The sequence below is a fragment of the Lissotriton helveticus genome, chromosome 3_1, assembly GCF_964261635.1.
Source record: "Lissotriton helveticus chromosome 3_1, aLisHel1.1, whole genome shotgun sequence".
Lineage (NCBI taxonomy): Eukaryota > Metazoa > Chordata > Amphibia > Caudata > Salamandridae > Lissotriton > Lissotriton helveticus.
In genome coordinates this window covers 965326064-965347757 of record NC_136061.1, presented here as the reverse complement: position 1 = coordinate 965347757, position 21694 = coordinate 965326064, and the positions used below count along the sequence as shown (strand labels likewise).

Below are 21694 nucleotides of genomic sequence, written 5' to 3'. Positions count from 1 at the left end.
GTGTAAAAAAAAAAAGAAAAGGAATCGAGCAAAATCAGTAGGCCACTAATGGGATCTCTTTTTGACCTCGCTAAAATAGAAACATTAGGAACAACCCCTCATGACAAATACAAAACTAGTGAGATGAACTGAACTCCACACAATGATGGCTGCAAAACAGCTCGGCTCCGCCACCCACCCCGCCCAAAATAACGATAAAGAACGGCTGCCATGATTGGTTGCGGAATGACCACGACGGAGCTACGAAATGGTGCTGCTCTCATGCTAACCCCAGCTTCAGTCTGAAACATCCAGAAACACTGTAGACTACCAATTCGATCAGTTCCGGTAGCGCCCCAATGTAACCCGGTAGAGAAGAACTAGCCCTCCCCTCTTTGACTGATGGTTCTTGTTGCCTGTCCCTTCTGTTGCCATTTAACAGAACTATTTAGCCTGCTGAAAGGGGTTGTGTTCCGACCGCTGGTTGGTGGAGACATTTTGACTATATTCTGTACCTGCGTTGTCGCATAATGCGTCATATGACGCGCCGCGTTAGCGCATCCGGAAGTCATCCGGGGCGCGCAGCGCGCAACGTAAGCATAACAAGTCATGTGACTTGTTAATAAAACTTTTCATTGGTTCATTTTACTTTTCTTATTGTAATGATGAAAGGCTTGGTCATATGACCTAAAAATTACGCTTTTCATTACTTCCGAACATTATTTTTTCTTAAATATATGTTATAATGTTCCAGGCTAATGTACTTTCCCGGAAATTTTACAACTGTCCTGCAAGTAAAATATATTATTTTTTCGAGAAAAAGAGCGTTTCTTCGTCCCATGACGGAGCCGTTGAGCAAAAGAGGGTCGACCTGCTGTCTTAGTCGCCGATACGCCTGAATATGAGATTCTTATCGATCACTTTATGTTGCAGGAATAAAAAACACAACAGCCCTTGACCATTTATCTTTACTGCGTTCCTTCGTATTATACCTTTTACCCTTCATGTAATTGGTCTGCTTTATTTCACTTGCCTTTTAATGATTCTAAAACAGTCACTATTATTAAAAACTTTACCAATGTATATACTACTACCATGTTTTCTTTTAAAAACCTTTATTGTGAAAATGTCATTATACAAATACGAGCCTATAACCACGTGGGCCTGCCACAGAGCAAACTGTAATCGTATATGATGAATAGACATTTACACTGTAGAGGAACGTAACGGGCGGGCCATTAGGTTGCAAGAACTAAGGTGTCTAACAGTTACGGAATCGGTGGACGTACATTTTATAATTAAAATACGACAGGGCCAGTTACAATAAAATTATCTAGATATACATTTGCGGGCAAGTACCATGGGTGACGTTAATTCGAACTTTCAACAGTACAGTAATCAATAACACATCAGAACTTAATATCAATAGGGATGTCGAAATAGTCAATCAATTCTCGTCCCCGCCCGCCATGTACTTCAAAACTGCATATGTATCTCGTGATTTCAAGGTTCTGCAACCAGTACACAACAAGGAGTTACGAGTCCCATTTATTCCGGCACCATTTTGGGCGAGGACGGGCAGGTCCAGGATATAGTCAAAATGTCTCTACCAACCATCGACTATGATGATGTTCATATGCTGTATTTATTAGAGTAACACTCATCTGTCCACATGAAATTAATTTGCCACAATCTAAACATGTCATTTTAATCTTTCCAAAGTTCTTCTAAATATTTGGGACCGTTTCCCTTGCCTCTGAAGCTCTCAGTGCCACTTCTTTGATGAATGTACTAGCAGGTCAGGGGTTCTCCTCCAAATCTCTCTTTTATGCAGCACTATAATTAATTGGTGCCACCTCTCCATATGACGATGCATGGTATAGTTACCACAACTATATTTTTTTTCGGTTCCTCTGGAGAGTTCATCGTGGCAGATGAAGCGTGTAACGTACCGGGCATTTACCTTTTTTTGCATGTACAGGAAAGGAAAAAAAAATCGAGCGTCCGAGTTCTAAGGTGTCCCAGGGCCATTTTAGTGGACCAGGCCCAAATCCAAAGAACAGGCCGCCATTTTGAGAGTCCTCTTGCAGCCGCCTGTCGCTGTAGCATCAAGAGCAGCCGAAACTCAGCTGAATGGCAACTGAAACGGTAAAGGGGCGCCCCACTACAGCAGACGAGCCTCCACCTAGGAAGGCCCATTCACGCCGGCTCCCCCCCCTTCGGGCACCCCACGCCGTTATTCGGAGCAGTATTGTAGGATGGCCACACCAGTGCGGCAACTTGCTAGACATCACCTCGGTGGTAACCGAATCTCAACGCCTTGTGGTGTCTTCTATTCAAAAAACATTGTTATGCTGCCTTCGACCTATTCGCCGCAAGTGCGCACACAACTCAACTGCATAGCTTGCTAGACACCACCTCGGTGCCATCCGGATCTTGGAATGTCAGCACCTTTTGGTGTCTTCTCTTCAGAAAATATTGTTGCGCTGCCTTTGGCCCCATTCGCACATCAGTCCGCTACTGACGCCATCTCACAGGCTAATGGGGCGCCCCACGCCGACTTTCAGCATTGTAGAATGACCACACCAGTACAGCAACTTGCTAGACATCACCTCGGTGCCATCCGGATCTCGGCGCCCCACTGCAGATGAAGTGCCTCTCAACTATGAAACCACCACGGTGACATCCGGATCTTGGCGCGTTGTGCTGCCTTCGGCCTATTCGCACATCGGTCCGCTACTGACGCCATCTCACAGGCTAATGGGGCGACCCACGCCGAGTTTCAGCATTGTAGGATGACCACACCAGTACAGCAACTTGCTAGACATCACCTCGGTGCCATCCGAATCTTGGCATCTCAACGCCTAGTGGTATCTTCCATACAAAAAATATTGTTACGCTGCCTTTGGCCCCATTCGCACATCAGTCCGCAACTTAGACATCACCTCGGTGCCATCCGGATCTTGGCATCTCAGCGCCTTGTGGTGTCAGTCAGAAAATATTGTTGCGCTGCCTTTGGCCCCATTCGCACATCGGTCCGCTACTAACGCCATCTCACAGGCCAACGGGGCGCCCCACGCCGACTTTCAACATTGTAGGATGGCCACAGAAGTGCGACAACTTACTAGACACCACCTCGGTGCCATCCGGATCTTGGCGCGTTGTGCTGCCTTCGGCCTATTCGCACATCGGTCCGCTACTGACGCCATCTCACAGGCCAACGGGGCGCCCCACGCCGACTTTCAGCATTGTTGGATGGCCACACCAGTGCGGCAACTTACTAGACACCACCTCGGTGCCATCCGGATCTTGGCGCGTTGTGCTGCCTTCGGCCTATTCGCACATCGGTCCGCTACTGACGCAAACTCACAGGCCAACGGGGCGCCCCACGCCGACTTTCAGCATTGTAGGATGGCCACACCAGTGCTGCAACTTGCTGGACACCACCTCGGTGCCATCCGGATCTTGGCGCGTTGTATTGCCTTCGGCCTATTCGCACATCGGTCCGCTACTGACGCCGCCTCACGTGCCAACGTATTTTCTACGCATTTTATACCCTATGCCGCATAACAGGTCATGTGACTTGTTTATAAAACTTTTCATTGGTTCATTTTACTTTTGGTTTCCTAATGATGGAAGGCTTGATCATATGACCTAAAAACAACACTTTTCATTGGATGAAAACTTTTTTTTTTCCCAAACGATGAAAGCCCCACCTTGTTTCTGGATGTTTCAGACTAAACTGGCGTCAGCATGAGAGCACCACCATCTCGTAGCTCCGTCGTGGTCATTCCGCGAGCAATCATGGCAGCCGCTCCCCACCAGAAGCCTGCAGGAGTCGGGGCCCCCAAAACTTTTGATGAATTCTCAAGGCGGAGGGGACGCTTTCGAGAATGGGGTCCAAGACCTAGCAGACAAGCGTCCGATTTCCAAGGTGTCCCAGGGCCATTTCAGTGGACCAGGCCCAAAAAGGAAAGAGCCTGCCGCCATTTTGAGAGTCCTGTGACAGCCGCCTATCGCTGCACCGCAAGAGTGGGCGCAACTCAGCTGAATTGCGGCTTTTGACACAGTGGACCAAAAACGGACGGAATGGCAACTGAAACGGTAAAGGGGCGCCCCACTACAACAGATGACACTCCACCTGGAGAGGCCCGTTCACGCCGCCTCCCCCGGGGCGCCCCACGCCGTTATTCGGAGCAGCATTGTAGGATACCAAAACCAGTGCGGCAACTTACTGGACATCACCTTGGTGCCATCGTTCTGCTGCCTTGGAACTATTCGCACAACAGTTTGCTACTGATGACCCACCCCCCGCGACACCCCACGCCGTTATTTGCTGGGTGGCAACTTACTAGACATCACTTTCGTGTCATCTAGATTTCGGCGCGTTCTGCTGCCTTGGAACTATTCGCACAACAGTTTGCTACTGATGACCCACCCCCCGCGACGCCCCACGCCGGAAATCTGGACGTTGTGCTGCGTTGGGACTATTCGCACAGCCGACCGCTACTTCGTTGTTTTTCCCTAAAAATGTTTATATGTTATTACTATTTTTGTTTTCTTGTATATATTTATAAATTATTAAAGTTTTATAATCTTACTACTTTGTCGGAGTGCTATATATTTTTAATGTGACACATAATTGTAAAAACTTTGATGTACAAAGAGTCATCCCTGGAATCTTCCGCTTCACGCTCGGTCCCCTCCCCAATCACAATACAGGATGGTTTTCAGATAATAGCAACGCTTCTGCTGTGACGGATCTCATCGAGTGTGGGCCTTGATCTACTATAACTCCTTTGAAGAGGGGTGATTCTTTACAGCTGTGGCCATAAACTACATCTGCAGGGCTAGCTGATAGCCTAGGACCGGCCTGGACAATCGGACACAGAGGAAAAGAAGTGTCAGAGGGTGCGGTAGTGAATAGGGCGAAAGGGAGGTGTCGGGCGGGCACAGGGTGTGATTCTCAGGGAAGAGCAGCGCAGATGGGGGGAGGTTTATTACCCATGCATAAGACAGAGAGCGGGGGTGACCACTGCCTGGGTGAGATGCTTGCGAGGGTGGGGAGCCATGCTAAGGATCGACAGCGTGCACAGAGTGGGTCTGGTCAAGGCATCTAAAATGGCTGCCGTGCGCGACAAAAGTGTGGCATTTGAAAAAAGACAAGATGGCGCAGACAATGTTTTTCAACACTTCCTGATTTCCTTCGAATCGAACGTTAACAGACGTTGGGGCATATTACCAAAGTTAAGCGATATTTATCCCTAACGATGCATTGCAAAGATTTTTTTACCGTCAGAAATTATCGCAGATAAACCTTGCTATTATCAAGGTTTATCGCAAATACGATAAAAAACGACCGCAATGCATTAATATCGCTGAAAACTCAGCGATATTCATGCATTACCGAGCTAATGCTCTTAGCCATGTTATCCACCTCCCATTGGATAACATGGCTAAGAACTGCTCAGGGCAGCTGTTACTTTTTGGAGATATTCGCGCTTATCTCGAATATTTCCAAAAGTTGATAATAGGAGATAGCGATGTTAGCGACTGTTTCCAGTCGCTAACATCTTGGCATGCCCACTTTGCATGTCATTAGTGATAAATATCACTCACATGCAAAGTGGGGCCCAAGATGGTCGCTATCTCCTACTAGCCGTCGCTAACTGGTGTTAGCAACAGCTAGGTAATACAGATATAATTTTATCTCCGCGAAGCGGAGCGCTGTTACAGATATATATCTTGTTTTTGAACGTTAATTTCTCAAAATGCACTGAAGCACATATATTGAGACCTAGCAAAGGCACATCGGGCTACCAGTCCCTAATATTTTACCAAGTTTCATGCAAATCCATTCAGCCGTTCGATTATTTTATTTATTTTTTGCCCCGCGGGGCCCTTTTAAAACCTCCACATCAAACCTAGGGGGTCAGCGAGGATCTACTATGCCCCCTTATGGTCATTTGCCCCTTCGCTTTGGCCTCCTCTTGTCTCTCGATCCTACCGAGAGACAAGATGGCGGCCGCTACATACTGTTTGGAATGTTTACAGACACCGGAGTGCCAATCAGCTTCGCTTCGCAAAGCTCCGTAACGCGAAAAGTACGCGAAGCGGTGCGCTGTTACAGATATATATCTTTTTTTGAACGTTAATTTCTCAAAATCCACTGAAGCACATATATTGAGACCTAGCAAAGGCACATCGGGCTACCAGTCCCTACAATTTTGCCAAGTTTCGTGCAAATCCATTCAGCCGTTCGATTATTATTATTATTTTTTTTTTTTGCCCCGCGGGGCCCTTTTAAAACCTCCACATCAAACCTAGGGCGTCAGCGAGGATCTACTATTCCCCCTTATGGTCATTTGCCCCTTCGCTTTGGCCTCCTCTTGTCTCTCGATCCTACCGAGAGACAAGATGGCGGCCGCTACGGACTGTTTGGAATGTTGACAGACGCCGGAGAACCAATCAGCTTCGCTTCACAAAGCTCCGTTGCGCGAAAAGTACGCGTCCTGGAGCGCTGCCCAGTCCGCTGTTACAGATATATATCTTTTTTTAAACGTTAATTTCTCAAAATCCACTGTAGCACATATATTGAGACCTACAAAAGGCACATCGGGCTACCAGTCCCTACAATTTTGCCAAGTTTCGTGCAAATCCATTCAGCCGTTCGGGCTAAAAGTGAGGCCAACCGCCCTATGGAAAACTCAATGTTAAAAACACGTTTTGGGACCCCCCTTTTTTCTCGACCCCCCCTGGACGAACCCCCCCCCAATTTTCAAGGGCTGCTCAGAAACAAAATGTGCCATTTTCCAGAAAATTTCAGCCAATTCCGTCCACAAACGCCAAAGTTATTAGACATAGAATTTTCAAAAAACCCATAGAGAAAAAATCCTAACTATATATACCTACTGGCGACCGCCAGTAGGTAATATATATATATATATATATACATATATACACACATATATATATATATATATATATATATATATATATATACACACACATATATATATACACACACATATATATATATATATACACACATATATATATATATATATACACACATATATATATATATATATATATATACACACATACATACATATATATATATATATATATATGTACCAAAAAATGCCCAGCATTTGAGGCCGCACAACACTGCGATGAAGGAAACATCCTTAATTAGAAGAAACAGGCAGCTTCCGATTCCGTAATACATCCTGTGGCCTGACGCGTTTCGATGGACTTTCACCATCTCTTCAGAGGCCTCGTGAGCAGGAAAAAATGACGTGCATGACTCGCCGCCCATTTTATTAATTGGCTTCCGAATGCCGAATTTGTTGCATTTTGGGCAGCGTAGTCCATTTAAGCACTATTTATCCCCTCCAGTGGGTAACATGCCCACGATTGATTGCAGGATAAATGTTTTTCAAGCCCTCCATTAGGCTTCCCGAATCGGACTTTGCCTGTTAAATTACAAATCACAGTACCATTTACAGGGGGAGGGGTTCCCCCTGTCCGCATCCATGAAGTTCTTCAGATGGTGCGATCCCTCTACGGCGTGGAGCAGCCGTATAAATATGTACCAAAAAATGCCCAGCATTTGAGGCCGCACAACACTGCGATGAAGGAAACATCCTTAATTAGAAGAAACAGGCAGCTTCCGATTCCGTAATACATCCTGTGGCCTGACGCGTTTCGATGGACTTTCACCATCTCTTCAGAGGCCTCGTGAGCAGGAAAAAATGACGTGCATGACTCGCCGCCCATTTTATTAATTGGCTTCCGAATGCCGAATTTGTTGCATTTTGGGCAGCGTAGTCCATTTAAGCACTATTTATCCCCTCCAGTGGGTAACATGCCCACGATTGATTGCAGGATAAATGTTTTTCAAGCCCTCCATTAGGCTTCCCGAATCGGACTTTGCCTGTTAAATTACAAATCACAGTACCATTTACAGGGGGAGGGGTTCCCCCTGTCCGCATCCATGAAGTTCTTCAGATGGTGCGATCCCTCTACGGCGTGGAGCAGCCGTATAAATATGTACCAAAAAATGCCAAGCATTTGAGGCCGCACAACACTGCGATGAAGGAAACATCCTTAATTAGAAGAAACAGGCAGCTTCCGATTCCGTAATACATCCTGTGGCCTGACGCGTTTCGATGGACTTTCACCATCTCTTCAGAGGCCTCGTGAGCAGGAAAAAATGACGTGCATGACTCGCCGCCCATTTTATTAATTGGCTTCCGAATGCCGAATTTGTTGCATTTTGGGCAGCGTAGTCCATTTAAGCACTATTTATCCCCTCCAGTGGGTAACATGCCCACGATTGATTGCAGGATAAATGTTTTTCAAGCCCTCCATTAGGCTTCCCGAATCGGACTTTGCCTGTTAAATTACAAATCACAGTACCATTTACAGGGGGAGGGGTTCCCCCTGTCCGCATCCATGAAGTTCTTCAGATGGTGCGATCCCTCTACGGCGTGGAGCAGCCGTATAAATATGTACCAAAAAATGCCCAGCATTTGAGGCCGCACAACACTGCGATGAAGGAAACATCCTTAATTAGAAGAAACAGGCAGCTTCCGATTCCGTAATACATCCTGTGGCCTGACGCGTTTCGATGGACTTTCACCATCTCTTCAGAGGCCTCGTGAGCAGGAAAAAATGACGTGCATGACTCGCCGCCCATTTTATTAATTGGCTTCCGAATGCCGAATTTGTTGCATTTTGGGCAGCGTAGTCCATTTAAGCACTATTTATCCCCTCCAGTGGGTAACATGCCCACGATTGATTGCAGGATAAATGTTTTTCAAGCCCTCCATTAGGCTTCCCGAATCGGACTTTGCCTGTTAAATTACAAATCACAGTACCATTTACAGGGGGAGGGGTTCCCCCTGTCCGCATCCATGAAGTTCTTCAGATGGTGCGATCCCTCTACGGCGTGGAGCAGCCGTATAAATATGTACCAAAAAATGCCCAGCATTTGAGGCCGCACAACACTGCGATGAAGGAAACATCCTTAATTAGAAGAAACAGGCAGCTTCCGATTCCGTAATACATCCTGTGGCCTGACGCGTTTCGATGGACTTTCACCATCTCTTCAGAGGCCTCGTGAGCAGGAAAAAATGACGTGCATGACTCGCCGCCCATTTTATTAATTGGCTTCCGAATGCCGAATTTGTTGCATTTTGGGCAGCGTAGTCCATTTAAGCACTATTTATCCCCTCCAGTGGGTAACATGCCCACGATTGATTGCAGGATAAATGTTTTTCAAGCCCTCCATTAGGCTTCCCGAATCGGACTTTGCCTGTTAAATTACAAATCACAGTACCATTTACAGGGGGAGGGGTTCCCCCTGTCCGCATCCATGAAGTTCTTCAGATGGTGCGATCCCTCTACGGCGTGGAGCAGCCGTATAAATATGTACCAAAAAATGCCCAGCATTTGAGGCCGCACAACACTGCGATGAAGGAAACATCCTTAATTAGAAGAAACAGGCAGCTTCCGATTCCGTAATACATCCTGTGGCCTGACGCGTTTCGATGGACTTTCACCATCTCTTCAGAGGCCTCGTGAGCAGGAAAAAATGACGTGCATGACTCGCCGCCCATTTTATTAATTGGCTTCCGAATGCCGAATTTGTTGCATTTTGGGCAGCGTAGTCCATTTAAGCACTATTTATCCCCTCCAGTGGGTAACATGCCCACGATTGATTGCAGGATAAATGTTTTTCAAGCCCTCCATTAGGCTTCCCGAATCGGACTTTGCCTGTTAAATTACAAATCACAGTACCATTTACAGGGGGAGGGGTTCCCCCTGTCCGCATCCATGAAGTTCTTCAGATGGTGCGATCCCTCTACGGCGTGGAGCAGCCGTATAAATATGTACCAAAAAATGCCCAGCATTTGAGGCCGCACAACACTGCGATGAAGGAAACATCCTTAATTAGAAGAAACAGGCAGCTTCCGATTCCGTAATACATCCTGTGGCCTGACGCGTTTCGATGGACTTTCACCATCTCTTCAGAGGCCTCGTGAGCAGGAAAAAATGACGTGCATGACTCGCCGCCCATTTTATTAATTGGCTTCCGAATGCCGAATTTGTTGCATTTTGGGCAGCGTAGTCCATTTACACATATTTATACGGCTGCTCCACGCCGTAGAGGGATCGCACCATCTGAAGAACTTCATGGATGCGGACAGGGGGAACCCCTCCCCCTGTAAATGGTACTGTGATTTGTAATTTAACAGGCAAAGTCCGATTCGGGAAGCCTAATGGAGGGCTTAAAAAACATTTATCCTGCAATCAATCGTGGGCATGTTACCCACTGGAGGGGATAAATAGTGCTTAAATGGACTACGCTGCCCAAAATGCAACAAATTCGGCATTCGGAAGCCAATTAATAAAATGGGCGGCGAGTCATGCACGTCATTTTTTCCTGCTCACGAGGCCTCTGAAGAGATGGTGAAAGTCCATCGAAACGCGTCAGGCCACAGGATGTATTACGGAATCGGAAGCTGCCTGTTTCTTCTAATTAAGGATGTTTCCTTCATCGCAGTGTTGTGCGGCCTCAAATGCTGGGCATTGTTTGGTACATATTTATACGGCTGCTCCACGCCGTAGAGGGATCGCACCATCTGAAGAACTTCATGGATGCGGACAGGGGGAACCCCTCCCCCTGTAAATGGTACTGTGATTTGTAATTTAACAGGCAAAGTCCGATTCGGGAAGCCTAATGGAGGGCTTGAAAAACATTTATCCTGCAATCAATCGTGGGCATGTTACCCACTGGAGGGGATAAATAGTGCTTAAATGGACTACGCTGCCCAAAATGCAACAAATTCGGCATTCGGAAGCCAATTAATAAAATGGGCGGCGAGTCATGCACGTCATTTTTTCCTGCTCACGAGGCCTCTGAAGAGATGGTGAAAGTCCATCGAAACGCGTCAGGCCACAGGATGTATTACGGAATCGGAAGCTGCCTGTTTCTTCTAATTAAGGATGTTTCCTTCATCGCAGTGTTGTGCGGCCTCAAATGCTGGGCATTGTTTGGTACATATTTATACGGCTGCTCCACGCCGTAGAGGGATCGCACCATCTGAAGAACTTCATGGATGCGGACAGGGGGAACCCCTCCCCCTGTAAATGGTACTGTGATTTGTAATTTAACAGGCAAAGTCCGATTCGGGAAGCCTAATGGAGGGCTTGAAAAACATTTATCCTGCAATCAATCGTGGGCATGTTACCCACTGGAGGGGATAAATAGTGCTTAAATGGACTACGCTGCCCAAAATGCAACAAATTCGGCATTCGGAAGCCAATTAATAAAATGGGCGGCGAGTCATGCACGTCATTTTTTCCTGCTCACGAGGCCTCTGAAGAGATGGTGAAAGTCCATCGAAACGCGTCAGGCCACAGGATGTATTACGGAATCGGAAGCTGCCTGTTTCTTCTAATTAAGGATGTTTCCTTCATCGCAGTGTTGTGCGGCCTCAAATGCTGGGCATTTTTTGGTACATATTTATACGGCTGCTCCACGCCGTAGAGGGATCGCACCATCTGAAGAACTTCATGGATGCGGACAGGGGGAACCCCTCCCCCTGTAAATGGTACTGTGATTTGTAATTTAACAGGCAAAGTCCGATTCGGGAAGCCTAATGGAGGGCTTGAAAAACATTTATCCTGCAATCAATCGTGGGCATGTTACCCACTGGAGGGGATAAATAGTGCTTAAATGGACTACGCTGCCCAAAATGCAACAAATTCGGCATTCGGAAGCCAATTAATAAAATGGGCGGCGAGTCATGCACGTCATTTTTTCCTGCTCACGAGGCCTCTGAAGAGATGGTGAAAGTCCATCGAAACGCGTCAGGCCACAGGATGTATTACGGAATCGGAAGCTGCCTGTTTCTTCTAATTAAGGATGTTTCCTTCATCGCAGTGTTGTGCGGCCTCAAATGCTGGGCATTTTTTGGTACATATTTATACGGCTGCTCCACGCCGTAGAGGGATCGCACCATCTGAAGAACTTCATGGATGCGGACAGGGGGAACCCCTCCCCCTGTAAATGGTACTGTGATTTGTAATTTAACAGGCAAAGTCCGATTCGGGAAGCCTAATGGAGGGCTTGAAAAACATTTATCCTGCAATCAATCGTGGGCATGTTACCCACTGGAGGGGATAAATAGTGCTTAAATGGACTACGCTGCCCAAAATGCAACAAATTCGGCATTCGGAAGCCAATTAATAAAATGGGCGGCGAGTCATGCACGTCATTTTTTCCTGCTCACGAGGCCTCTGAAGAGATGGTGAAAGTCCATCGAAACGCGTCAGGCCACAGGATGTATTACGGAATCGGAAGCTGCCTGTTTCTTCTAATTAAAGATGTTTCCTTCATCGCAGTGTTGTGCGGCCTCAAATGCTGGGCATTTTTTGGTACATATATATATATATATATATATATATATATCTATATATATATATATACACAAGAGAAATCCTTCCCCAAAAGAAAAAGGCGGAGGCATGCACAGGAACGGTAAAGGAAGCCTTTATTGCAACAAATCCATTAAGGCGAATGCATTTCGGCGTTAGAGCCTTCGTCAGCGCCATGGAGAAATGTTGAGCCAGGAAGCAGTCCACACTTAAAATGTCTTGCCGCTCTAGGGATTGGTAGCGGCTGTTCCTCCCCCAGGTGGGGCTCCGCCTAGTGTAGTTAGTACTGTGGGTACTCTAACTACAGGACCCAGAATGCAGCAGTCCGAATCCGGGTCCCAAGGCGGTGATGATCAAAGGAAGGTTGCTGTTTCAGCACAGTGTGCGATGCAAGTCCCGTGTGCCCCTCATTGGTTGCATGTCAAAGCCTCCTTCCGTTCCCACCGCATAAGCCACATTGCCAAGTGTAATGTTCACGGGGGTATGCCGCGAAGCAGCTAACTCAACGCGAGGCATAGTATCCTCGTCACCGTGTCTCTTTCACCCGGGTTCTGTGGCGGGTCTGACTGAGTCGCTACCGTGACGGAGAGAGAGTGCCGAAGCGTTGCCAGCTACAGATCAGGCCGCTTGTAATGCGGGGACCTCCTTACACGTTACTGGCTAACGTGTATAGCGATGCAAGAGAAATCCTTCCCCAAAAGAAAAAGGTGGAGGCCTGCACAGGAACGGTAAAGGAAGCCTTTATTGCAACAAATCCATTAAGGCGAATGCATTTCGGCGTTAGAGCCTTCGTCAGCGCCATGGAGAAATGTTGAGCCAGGAAGCAGTCCACACTTAAAATGTCTTGCCGCTCTAGGGATTGGTAGCGGCTGTTCCTCCCCCAGGTGGGGCTCCGCCTAGTGTAGTTTATTTATTTATTTATTTAAGGTTCTTTTATAGCGCAGGAATTCAATCTCCGGAGAGATATCTCCGCGCTTTGTTCTTTCTAATATCCAAGCCGAGACAGTAAAATGTGAAAAGTAATTGATTGGCATATGGGAGCTAAAGAGTGGAAAATAAGTATGTCTTTAAACATTTCCTAAATGCAGGTAGATTGGAATTAAGTCTGAGGGTGAGTGGCAAGGAATTCCAGATAGTAGGGCCTTTGTAAGATAAGGCTCTACCTCCTTGTCTCTCTTTCCTAACTCTGGGGATCGAGAGTAGAGCCTGGTGTTTTGATCGTAGAGAACGACCTGGTTGGTAAGGCTTAAAAACTTCTACAAGATATCTGGGTCCAGTGCCGAACAAGCATTTGTGGATGGTACAACAAATCTTGAATTTCACTCTGAGGCGAATGGGGAGCCAATGGAGTTTGTTTAGTAGGGGACGGGAGGGAGTCCTGGCTGGAACATTTAGGATCAATCTAGCGGCCGTATTTTGTGCCACTTGCAACCTCCCTAGTTGTTCCTCATTGGCTGATACAAGTAGCCCATTGCAGTAATCTAACCTGCTGATTCCCAGGGTTTGTACTAGTGTTCGTCTATGATGGTCTGCTAAGTAGGGGAAGACTCTTCTAAGTAGGCCAATCACCCTCATACAGGTTCCTGTGACCTGTATGACATGATCTTTAAGTACTAGGGATTGGTCTAATTTAACGCCCAAGTTTTTTACGTTTTCTTTAGGGCATGGAGCCGTGCCTAGTTTGGGCGGCCACCACTCAGGGGACCAAAGAAGTGGAGCATTACCGAAGAGCATGACCTCCGTCTTGCCCACATTACACTATAGGCAATTGGAGGTCATCCATCCGGCAATGGCTCTCATTCCAGCAGCAAATGAGTCTTTCACCTCAGATGTCATATTCTGGAAGGGAAATAAAAGCTGAGTAGCATCAGCGTAGGATATAGGTGTGAACCCATATTCTCTCACGATAGTCGCCAGGGGGGCCACATATATATTAAAAAGTGTAGGGCTCAGGCATGAGCCCTGTGGAACCCCCTTTGTGAGCTCCCTATAGATGGAACTGTGGGAGCCCAGGCGAACACATTGTGAGCGGCCTGAGATAAAACTTTGCAGCCATGACAGGGCCACTCCACCCACTCCCACCTTTTTTAGACGACTGATGAGGATGTCATGAGACACCGTGTCGAAGGCAGCGGACAAATCCAATAGCACCAGTACTGTGGGTACTCTAACTACAGGACCCAGAATGCAGCAGTCCGAATCCGGGTCCCAAGGCAGTGATGATCAAAGGAAGGTTGCTGTATTCAGCACAGTGTGCGATGCAAGTCCCGTGTGCCCTTCATTGGTTGCATGTCACACACACACACACACACACACACTGGTCTTTATATAGAACGTTTTTTTAAGTGCCTTGCCATTGAGGCTAATGTTTCAGGCATCATCTCAGTCTTTGTGCTTGGAATTATTGAATAATTTAGTTATAAATATAAATGAATGTTAAATATTTATATATATATATATATATATATATATCACTGAAAAAACCATAGGTTTCAGGCCTTATATAGTTAGTTTTAGGGGTGTTCTAGTTAGCTGGACATTTCACTCATACAAAACCATTGAAATTGCTCCTATATAGTTAGTTGTACTAACTATAGTTCGCGCACCCGCAATCCACTGCTGATGATGTCACATATTACATCATTCATGACATGGTCAGTGACATCACTGATGACATCTCAAATGACATCACTGATGACATCATCCCCGTGACAATCACATACACCTTTTCATACACTAGTAAAATCTTTCATCACTCTTTGTAAAATACAGAGTATCATATTTGAATCCATTGTTACAGCAATACAAGTGCGCAAAATATAGTTAGTACAACTAACTATATAGGAGCAATTTCAATGGTTTTGTATGAGTGAAATGTCCAGCTAACTATAACACCCCTAAAACTTATAGTTTTTTGAGTGAATTTTAAAGGTTTTTAAAATGCTAATTCCTAACTATATAAGGCCTGAAACCTATGGTTTTTTCAGTGAATTTCAAAGGTTTTTTTAATGCTAATTCCTAACTATACAAGGCCTGAAACCTATGGTTTTTTTAGTGAATTTGCAAGGTTTTTTAAATGCTAATTCCTAACTATATAAGGCCTGAAACCTATGTTTTTTTCAGTGAATTTCAAAGTTGTTTTTAATGCTAATTCCTAACTATATAAGACCTGAAAGCCCACCAGGAATCTCCAGTATGCGCCAGGGGACTGCATTGCAGAAAGGTGTAATGAAGCCACGCCCCTTTTTACACCTCTCTGCAACGCAGCCCCCGTGCATGTTTGAAGAGGGGGAACTAATTCCCCTTGCATACTGGGGGCCCCTGGGGGCAAACTAGCCCACCTTGAACCTCCAGTATGCGCCAGGGGACTGCATTGTAGAGGTGTAATGAGGCTATGCCCCTTGTTACACTCTCTGCAACGCAGCCCCCTGGCGCATTTGCAGAGGGGGAACTAATTCCCCTTGCATACTGGGGGTCCCTGGGGGCCAACTAGCCCACCAGGAGCCTCCAGTATGCGCCAGGGGGCTGCATTGCAGAGAGGTGTAATGAGGCCACACCCTTTTTTACACCTCTCTGCAACGCAGCCCCCGTGCATGTTTGAAGAGGGGGAACTAATTCACCTTGCATACTGGGGGTCTCTGGGGGCCAACTAGCCCACCTGGAACCTCCAGTATGCGCCAGGGGGCTGCATTGCACAGATGTGTAATGAGGCTATGCCTCTTTTTACACCTCTCTGCTACGCAGGCCACTGGCGCGTTTGCAGAGGGGGGACTAATTCCCCTTGCATACTGGGGGTCCCTGGGTCATATCTGCCCATACGCCGAAATTCCGAACGATTGAAAATGACTTTTCTTGAGAAACATTTGGATTTGGATTATCATGTCCTATACTTTGGAATGACTGACTTTGAGGATGCTATAAATTACTCAAGTCTGCCCGAATTGTGTGGGTAAAATTGATACCTAGTCACTTTGAATAAGAATGTACTTACGTCTCGTCTAACATTTGGAAGAAAAATCTAGTTATATGACAACAGGATACCGACATAACTTGAAGGAAATAAGAACGCCCTGAAGAAGTTCTGTTGTACAGAACGAAACGAGTCGGCTGGCTGTGGTACATAAACTTAAGGAAAATAAAAGCATTTGAATATACATCAAGATTCAGCGCTTCAATAAGGACTTTAAGTGATATGATTTGATTGGACTTATTGTGCAAGTGGTGCTGTGCCAAACTTTGGAATATTCTCCACTACTCCCTACTACTCTCTACTACTCACTCTCTACTTCTCACTCTCTACTACTCTCTCTCTACTACTCTCTCTCTACTACTCTCTCTCTACTACTCTCTCTCTACTACTCACTCTCTACTACTCACTCTCTACTACTCACTCTCTACTACTCACTCTCTACTACTCACTCTCTACTACTCACTCTCTACTACTCACTCTCTACTACTCACTCTCTACTACTCACTCTCTACTACTCACTCTCTACTACTCACTCTCTACTACTCACTCTACTACTCACTCTTTACTACTCTCTACTACTCACTCTACACTACTCTCTCTTTACTACTCTCTACTACTCACTCTACTACTCACTCTCTACTATCTACTATTCTCTCTCTCTGCTACTCACTCTCTACTACTCACTCTCTACTACTCACTCTCTACTACTCACTCTCTACTACTCACTCTCTACTACTCACTCTACTACTCACTCTCTACTACTCACTCTCTACTACTCACTCTCTACTACTCACTCTACTACTCAGGAGAAGTGTGGCTCACTGGTTAGAGGAGGCAGACCTGGAAGCAGAGGTCAGCCCGGGACCAGGGTTCATTTCCCGGCTCAGCGGGGTCTTGAGTCCTAAAATGTCCATGGACTCGACAATTCTCGCTCCGGTGCCTACTCGATTCACAGGTTCACACTCTGCGACTCTGGGCAATAGCTTGCTTAATCTCCACCACGGCCCCTCGCGGCGGGATGCCTGGCTTTCACCTTGTGGATACCCTGCCGGGGTTATCTCACAGGGGAATACCAGGACGGGTTCCCTAAGCAAGCGCTTAGAAACCGCTCGGTGATTTGCGCTATATAAATTCCTTTACATTTACATTTACATTTACTCACTCTACTACTCACTCTACTACTCACTCTCTGCTACTCTCTACTGCTCTCTACTACTCTCTACTCTATTACTCACTCTCTTCTCTCTACCTCTCTACTTCTTTCTCTACTAGTCTATACCTCTACCTCTATCTACACGCACACATATACACATACATATATAAACATATATAATCTGCATATCTATATAAATACAAATATAAATGCATGCATACATATACATATATGCATACATATGCATGTTACTTACATGAAAGTTTTAAAAACACTAATAAAAGCAAAGCTAAAAAGCCACGTCATTACAAACAGAATGGCTTTAACTTAAACGAGGGCGAGATCTATTGCATTTTCAATGCTGGTTTACCTTGGTTCCAATCAAGAAGGCATTCAGATGTGTCACACATGTGCCATAAATTCTGAATGTTAGCACTCTAGTTGCTCATTAGATCACTGTAGTAAAGCTACTGCTCACCAGGGAAGTTTGCTGCTAATCATACGTTCTATGGCAAAATGAACCCCCTCATTTTGTTCCTTTTTAAATTAAATGTTTTCAGACTTACCACTTCATTCCAATCAAGATGGCTTCTGGTGTGCCATACTTTTGTCATAAGTAAGACTGTTAGCGCTCTAGTTGTTCTTTAGAACACTCTGGGACATTCTGTCATTGGGCTATACTTGGGCTACATCTGGGTGATATTTGGGCTACATTTGGGCTCTTTTGTCTCTGGTGGCCATCTTGGGAGACTGCATGTCAGAAGTTTTTAATGAAATAGAAGAGGATTTGGGAAGTCACTCAAAATGTGCCCTAATTTTTCTTTCTGCAGCACTAATCATACTTTCTATGGCAAAATATACCCCCTCATTGTGTTCCTTTTTAAATTAAATGTTTTAAGAGTTACCACTTTATTCCAATCAAGATGGCTTCAGGTGTGCCATACCTTTGTAATAAGTAGGACTGTTAGCGCTCTAGTTGTTCTTTAGAACACTCTAGGAGGCTGCAGTAGAACACAAAGGAATCAACTGACAGTCTCTGACCTTGTTGGATGTACATGTTTTACTGAGCATGTCGGACTTCATTCTCACATGACTGAGAAAGATAATGTGAATTTACAGAAAATATGCTTTCAGTTTAGCTTATAGATCCCCTTCCAAACCACTGTGGGAAAAGCATGAGATAATAGTTTTCTTTCAAACATGATTCATGATATCCCAGCAGAAGGCTTTTTCACATGGTAAAATCACCTTAGAACACACCACAATTCCTAAAATGAGTATGGTACCATCAATAAATAATTTATAATGTAACTAAAGTCCTAAAACCCTCTATTAACTACAATGCTTTTTAATGAGGTGCTATCATGTATATTGGTCCCAAGATGGCTGCCAACACTTCTTGGATGAAGTGCTGACAGCCAATCAGATCTCAAGATGAGATGTGTGGTTAGGCTCCGCCCAGATATATATGTGTTTTCAAAGTTAATTTTCATAAAAACCACTGGAGCAATTTTCACCAAATATAGCAAAGGCACTTCTGCGTACCAGTCCCCACAATTTTGCCACGTTTGGTGTAATTCCGTTCAGCGGTAGCCTTGTCAGAACGTCCTATGGAAATTAACATGGGGAAAACACGTTTTGGGACCCCCCTTTTTTCTCAGCCCCCACTTCTCGAATCTCCCCGAAACTTTCAGGGAAGGAGCGCAGCGGAGCTGGCCAAAAGTTTGGAAAATTACACGCAAATTCCTCAACCGGCGCCAAAGTTATTCCCAATAGAATGTTGCGGATTTCCTATGGTAGCTAGGTCCTAACTATATATATGGCTATCGCCAGAAGGTGTGTGTATGTATATATATATATATATATATGTATATATATATATATATATATGTATATATATATATGTATATATATATATGTATATATATATATATATATATATATATATATATATATATATATATATATATATATATATATATATATATATATATATATATATATATATATATATATATATATATTTTTTTTTCTTCACTGAAAAAACCATAGGTTTTACACTCGTTATAGTTAGGAATTAGCATTTAAAAAACCTTTGAAATTCACTGAAAAAAAACAAAACATAGGTTTCACACCAATTATAGTTAGCTTAACATTTTACTCATACAAAACCATTGAAATTCCCACGTTATAGTTAGTTGGACTCACTATAACTCGCGCGCCCGCAATCCACTGCTGATGATGTCCCATATTACATCATTCATGACATGGTCAGTGACATCACTGATGACATCTCAAAGGGACGGAGAGAATGAGGCTAACAGAGAAGAATCAGGGAAGAGGAGTGTAGAAGTAAGACGAAAGACGAAAGTGGAGTAAGGAGAGTAAGGGAAGGGAAAAGAGTGAAGAAGCGAAGGATGGGAAGAGAGAGGAAGGGAAGTAAAGGAGAAGGTCTGAAACTCACATAACATTCACCCATCCCCCCAGTGCTCATTCACCAAGTAACCATGGTAACTCCCTCTTAAACCAGCACACAGTTCACAAGTTCATCATACTATGTTGCAAAAGAATCCATCAAGGCTGTTTGACCTCTCAATCTACTAGCTAATGAAATGCAATGCTTCTTGAAATGACTTCTTACAAAAAAAAAGCATGCACCCTAATTTTCAGTGGAGATTTTTAAGAAAGCTCCAATCATTTCTGGTTATTCAACTGCACTGATTCTCAACCACTTTTTTTCATAATCAAACTGCCATTTCATTTCCACAACTCATCTGACTAGAAGCACATCTACCTTCAAAATGCCAAAAGTCTGGTTTGTGGGTCATACCTATGTCCACTGGAGTCAAAATTACGCAGCTAACAGAGGTATTTACAACCTTGATTTACCAAATGTGGACATTGTATGGATTGGACAGAGAGGATTGTGGAGTCACCAATTGATACCATTGGTAAAATCCTTTATGCATTTACCACACCCTGACCTTATAATTGTGCACTGTGGTGTAAATGACTTAGGCACTTTGACTGGGGTAGGTCTGGAAATGCTTTTAAAGGACATCTTTGGGCAATTGATGTCACTTTTTCCAAAAACTGCCTTGGTATTTTCTAATATATGCCAAGGGCAAAAATGGAACTGGTCCAACCAATTTTGTCCACAGATTGAGAAAGCAAGGAAACACGTAAATAAAACTGTTTCTGCTTTCCTCAAAGACTATGGTATGGGTTCCATTTACCACAACAACTTGCGTTACAACATGCAAGGCATGTATAGGAGAGATGGTGTGCATTTTACAGATGAGGGGAATAGAGTTTTCCTCTTGAATATAAGACTCTGCATTGGTACCTACTTGTAGGTACAAAAAACACCCACATAACACAACAGCTCTTTTCAGAGCTAACTTACCTCTAAACACTCTACTTTATTTTTTTACTCAATTTTTTTACACTATCTTTCCCCGTGGTGCGCTCAGGGTGCGCGTACCGGAGAGCGCACCTGGGAACGCACCCAGCGCTTACCCCGTGAAAATTACAAAAAAAAAAAGTTTTTTTGCCCTTCAGGGTCCTTCTAGGCCCCCCTCAGAAAACCTAGGGGGCCAGGGGGTATCTACTCTGCCCCCTTTTAATTATTTCCCCCTTTCTTTTTCACCTCTTGTGTCTCGATTCTACCGAGACACACGATGGCGGACTCTCCGGACTGTTTAGAATGTTGACAGACACCAGACAGCCAATCAGCTTTCCGCTCGCGCACTCCCGTAGCGCGCCGGGTGCGCTCCCCGGTACGCGTACCGGTGAGCGCTCAGAGCGCGCCTATAGATATATATGTGTTTTTGAAGTTAATTTTCAAAAAAATCACTGGAGCAATTTTCACCAAATATAGCAAAGGCACATCTGCGTACCTGTCCTTACAATTTTGCCAAGTTTGGCGTAATTCCATTCAGCAGTTTGAGCTGTAGACTTGTCAGACCGTCCTATGGAAATTAACATGGGGAAAACACGTTTTGGGACCCCCCTTTTTTCTCAGCCCCCACTTCACGAATCCCCCCGAAACTTACAGGGAAGAGGCGGAGCGGAGCTGGCCAAAATTTTGGGAATTTACACACAAATTCCTCTGCCGGCGCCAGAGTTATTCCCAATAGAAT

At 45.0% G+C, this 21694-nt stretch overlaps 1 long non-coding RNA gene across 4 annotated transcripts in view; it reads right to left on the bottom strand.

Annotated features, from left to right (window-relative positions):
- Positions 1–21694, bottom strand: part of LOC144823144 (uncharacterized) — a 683784-nt gene that overhangs the window by 337581 nt on the left and 324509 nt on the right. The gene's annotated exons all lie outside the window — the stretch shown is intronic.